At 36.5% G+C, this 5454-nt stretch overlaps 1 pseudogene; it reads right to left on the bottom strand.

Annotated features, from left to right (window-relative positions):
* Positions 1-4607: 4607 nt before the first annotated feature.
* LOC122752732 lies at positions 4608-5023 on the bottom strand (annotated as a pseudogene).
* Between the last annotated feature and the right edge of the window lie 431 nt (positions 5024-5454).

Here is a 5454-nt window from a genome sequence, read left to right on the forward strand (position 1 = left end):
AGTAGACATGAAAGGTAGGGTTAGCCGAAATTATGAAGCAATTTACTAGGAAATTATAATGAGCAATCATAGAATATAGAAGAGGTTATAATTAATTCTAGAAGTAATATGATATCACCAAAGTTTGAGTATGGAACATGCGGTGAGATAAAACCTACACTTCAGGAAAATCTTCTGATAGCCATAGAGTAGATGAATTACTGTGTAGAGAGACTTTCTTTAGTGAGGACTGAGTAACATTTTCCCTTATCCTAAAGGTTAAGTAGACAAAAGTGACTGACTCTTTTCTCTTCCAATAATTAGTCACAGTGGAATAACAGAGACAAACACTGAATTAATGGTTTTTTTTTTACAGTCTTCATATTGATCCTGGCAACAGAAACCACTCCTAGTATATGTGACCATCAATTCCTAGAATTTGTTTTCAATTGCAATATTGTCTCATGTCAATGCCTGGACACAATCTCTGCTGTATCACCAGATATTTTTTTAAAGAGGGATCAAGTCTCATAGCTGTGATGTCATAGCAGTTACTATTCCTTTAAAACACCTACTCTCTCAACTAAAATAACTACTTCCTCAAAAGTAAGTCAGACATGACTTTCTGCACCACAAATAGAGGACAGCTCACAACACCTTCAATTCTAACTCTATCCCCACTGTCCACTCCAATGGTAGGTCAGGGATGCTAAAGCATTCTCAAGAACCTGTTCAAAAACCCCTTAGAAGTCTCTTTAGTAAATATTTGTTTTATTACTATATAAGTTAATATTCCTTGCTAGCTTCTCAACACTTTTAAACTGTTCCACAAAATAGAACACAGGGTTTCGCTTTCTGACTTTGGGTCATGATTTATTCTTTTGCCCAGCAAAGGCTGTCTGCCCCTATTTTGCTATGGAAAGTCCATTTGTAGCAATATCTGAACCCATATTTGTAAGGACTTTTGAACCAGTACTGATTCCTTATCATCATCCTCTCACACGACAGAGATCAGCACTTTGGAATAACTTGTATCAATAGATAGATAGATATAAACATATATGTATGTATAAGTATGTGCATGCATGATACACACAAAAACATACACACGTATTTAAGATAGTGATATGAACTAATTCTCTAAGAGTGAAAACTTGATAGGGAGGAAAGAATGGAAAAAGCACTTCACTGAAAATCAGGAGACCTAAGTGTTCAACCAAGTCTCTGACATTTACTAGCTTTGGGGATCATAAGCAACTCACTAAACAGTTTTAAGTTATAGTTTCCTTGTCTATGAGAATGAAGGTAATCATCTTGGCACCACCTCTCTCACAAGTTGCTATATAGGAAAGTATTTTGTAAAGTAATGCAACATATAATAGACTGAAATATAAATAACACATTGAGTTTTGATCATTGGATATGTCTCTACTATCCTTGAACTACATTATGATTTTTACCACCCTAAATTATGTCAAAATTTTTCCTTCCTTCTTCTCATATACAAGGAACATTGTAACTCAATCAAGTCATACCAATTTTGAAACACCAGATACATTCAGATTAAGCACATTTTGCAGAGTAGCCTATTTCTGAATATCATCGAAATATCCTTATTAAAAGTAGAAATTTTTTTAAATGTGTAAGTACATTTCAGTCTTCTCTGCATAGTCCCAGGACGCTGTTCATGGACAACTTGGGATTATAATATATGAATGTAAGCACCTATGTACATATATGCTATTTGTCATGGGAACTAGGGAGTCGTTATGGCTGGGGAATGGTTATTTTACATTCATTATCAAAGTATCCCCTGATGTGGGTCATTGAAAGGACTGAATCAATAGTTAGAATACCTAGGTTCAAATACAACTTCTGCTACTAACTCTCTTGAGGAAGTCACATAACCTTCTTTAGCCTCAGTTTCCTCAGCTATAAAATCAGGAAGTTATACTAGGTAGAATCTCAGGTCCTTTCCAACTCCAAATCAATAATAATGATTTTTTCAAAGTCACATTTATATTGTCCTTTAAAGTTTTCAAAGAATTTGTCTTCCAAAAATATTGTGAGATCATTAATAAAATGACTATCACTATTTTAATCAAGAGGAAATGTAGGCTAAGAGATGCCATGTGACTTGCTCAAAATCATAGAGTCAGTAAATAGTCTATTCTGGACATATTGTCTCAGTCTATTCCACCTTTCATTTTATTCTGATGTCATCTTCTAAAGAACCAAGGTTTCTTGTTTTATTTTTAAAACATAAGACCTGTGCTTCTCCTCCCCAGCCCTCAAAGAAATTGGTACAGAAAAAAATGCTTCTAGACATGGGTTGGGGAGTTTTGCATCTGACTGCCCTTTTATGTGGGTGTACATCATGGAATTGCTTCTAGGGTAGCACTGCAAATCAGAACATACTTATCCCTCACTGAGATTCTCTGACTATCTATAACCTTTTGTTCAGAATTGCCAATGTTTTCATGAATCTCAGGGAAACAGAAGGTTGAACTCAGAAATTTTTTTGCATTTGTGTCCTTATTTTATCCATATTTTGAGTCATTATGCCCCAATGGTTTACTCACTTATTTTCTTTTGAGCTCATAGAATTTAATTAAATACCCTTCATATCTTCAAACTCCTTTGTACAAATTCTTCATTCAAACAATGAACTTCTGCACCTGCTACTGCTGCTGTAGCTGCCAGCTACAGCCTTTCAGGTGAAAATGGATATAGAAAAAATATATATTTAATGCTCTACTTGAAATTGAAGTGGAGAGGGAACTAAAAGTTGGGATTCTTTCATCCTGCAGCCTAGGCTTCAATATTCCTCAAATATGGTCACATGTTAAGTTGTAATTCACCATTTTTAAAAGGCTATAAATGTTAGTCACTGGACACATAACTGAAATGGTAAAAGCAGGAATTGCAAATAATTATACATGAAAAAAGAAAAGGGAATTACCTTATTTTTCCCCCAAGCTTGATTTTTTTGACAATTCCTTAGAGGAGACACTAAATTCTTCTCCATTTTACACATATTTGTCATTATATTTGCTTTATTTTTCTAAAGAATATTAGATCATTGATTAATACTTAAATACTGAGTTGCCATTCCTTATGAATACTTTCTTCTTATGAGTGGGTCAGACAAGAATTTCCATCTTTCACTCATTTTCCTAAAAGTCATGAAGAACTATTTAACACAGAGAGCTCCTCGACAGTAGCAATTCTATGCCCATAACTTAAAAAGATTTTTTAAAATGTGGTATACTCATTTAACTATTCTGCAACATCTGCAACTATTCTGTCTATCTGCAACATCAAACTACTAACCAATTCCACCAACTAACTTGTCAATTTTGGGTTTTTTAATGCTAAATTGGACAGTTGTATGACTGAACTTGTCATAGTCTATGTTTGATGTACATACATTCTTCTTATTATTATTACATTATGTGGTTTTATTTAAACCAAATTCAAAGGCTTTGGAAATATGAACCTTTCTTTAATCATATTAAATGGAAGGGAAAATAGTCTTTAATAGAAAAAGTCAAGCATGTCTTGAAGATGTATTTGTCTAATTTTGGCAATTTGTTTGCCTCAAAAACTCATCCACTTCTAAACATTTGTAACTTTTTTTTTTTGCCTATTCTTAGTTAAGCAGGGACTGAGGAGAGGTGAGGTAATAATGTACAAGTATACAACACATCAAAGGCACAATGTGAAATATCATATATTAAATCAAATATAAATATATTAGTGATTATTTACATTTAAAATTCAAAAAGAACAATCTCAAAACTCATGAGCCAGAAAACAACCAAACTCCAACCACATTTACTATTCACTTTATTCTTCAAACTTTACAGAATAAGTAGAAGTTTTAATCAACTTCTTTAGTTGAAAACAAGTTAGAAACATTTTGTGTCAATGAATGTGAATAAATGAGAAGAAAGTAAGCAATATTGTTTTTGTTTTTGTTTTTTTCAGGGCAATGAGGGTTAAGTGACTTGCCCAGGGTCACACAGCTAGTACATGTCAAATATCTGAGGCTGGATTGGAACTCAGGTCCTCCTGAATCCAGGGCCAGTGCTTTATCCACTGTGCCACCTAGCTGCTCCAGCAATATTGTTGTTTTTGTTTCTTTTTTGTTTTTTGGATAGATGTCCTTTATGGAAGGTGGCAAACCAAAACAAATAAAATTAAAAGGATCAAACATAAAACCTGGGTGCAAGAAATAGAAATAACCAATTTAGTTCTTCATCCCTTAATATCAGCTCAATCCCCAACCACAGAAAAGTGATGTCAAGGAAGCCAAATCTTTCCTACCCACCACCCCCAATCATGAAATTATAATTCATATCCAAATTCCTATCTTCCCACTCCTCTACCTCCACCTCCCCTCAGTGACAAGACCATCATAAATCTCCCCTGCCCACAAAGCATTGAGTCAGAATCACATGGCACAAAGGTCACTGGGAACTTGGGAACTCATTGTATTTCAACATGAGGCCCCCAAAGACCTCTGGACTCCTGTGATACTTTCTCTTCTGTGATTAGCAGTAAGTTAGGTTTCTGTACAAGAAGGAAGAAATAAGGGGAAAGGAAGGCAGGAACAGAAATTGTCCTCATGGGACCCCAAACTGCATGACCAACTCCTCTTTTTCATGAACCCCAGATCTGAGAAAGTGCACTGTAGGCATAAGCAGCTATTCTGGAGACCTGCTGCAAATCTGCAAAGGGGACAGGGTCACTGGCAAGGACTTGGTGGGACTGGCTGGTGAGTAACGGCAGTTGTGGCAGTTTCTTCCAGCTCCATGCCCTAGGAATCTGCTGTCTCTACTTCAATGATGTTGTTGGATGTCTTGGCAAGGATAGAAGACAGCAGGGCCTGTTCATCTGTACGGGCTGCAGGCAGTCTGTGGTAGTTGGGTTATGCTCCATTTAGGGTCTTGGTTGACAGACTGCTGAGGTCCAGAAGTAGTTTCCACTATTCCCGATCCTGGTCTGAGCCCTCGTTGTCACTGCCATAGCAGCACCCCATGGCTGGGGCTGGCTCGGGGAGGTCAGATCCAGGGGATCAGTGTCCAACAGGAACCCTTTCTCATAACATGACCCATGACCACTGCTGTCAGGCTCCCACCACAGCAGGAAGAAATACAGGTGATCTGTTTCCGGTGCCGGAAACTAGCCCCTACCCTCCCCACTTCGCCTCACCCTACCCTACTCTCATGTAACTCCCCAGCAATATTGTTTTAAAGTTAAGAAATAGGCTAAGACAGAATGGTTCAGTCAAAAATGCTAGAAATTGCAATGGAAAGAATTAATTAAAAGTGACCTGGGGAAACATAGATCCTCCTGGGCCTCCAATTTTCTCATAAAAATGAGAGGGTTGTACAAAATAATATTTAAGTTTCTTTCTAGTTCTAAAACTATGATGCTATAAATCTTGCATTTCTGACATGATATTTCATA

Source organism: Dromiciops gliroides, chromosome 4 (assembly GCF_019393635.1).
Source record: "Dromiciops gliroides isolate mDroGli1 chromosome 4, mDroGli1.pri, whole genome shotgun sequence".
Classification (NCBI taxonomy): domain Eukaryota; kingdom Metazoa; phylum Chordata; class Mammalia; order Microbiotheria; family Microbiotheriidae; genus Dromiciops; species Dromiciops gliroides.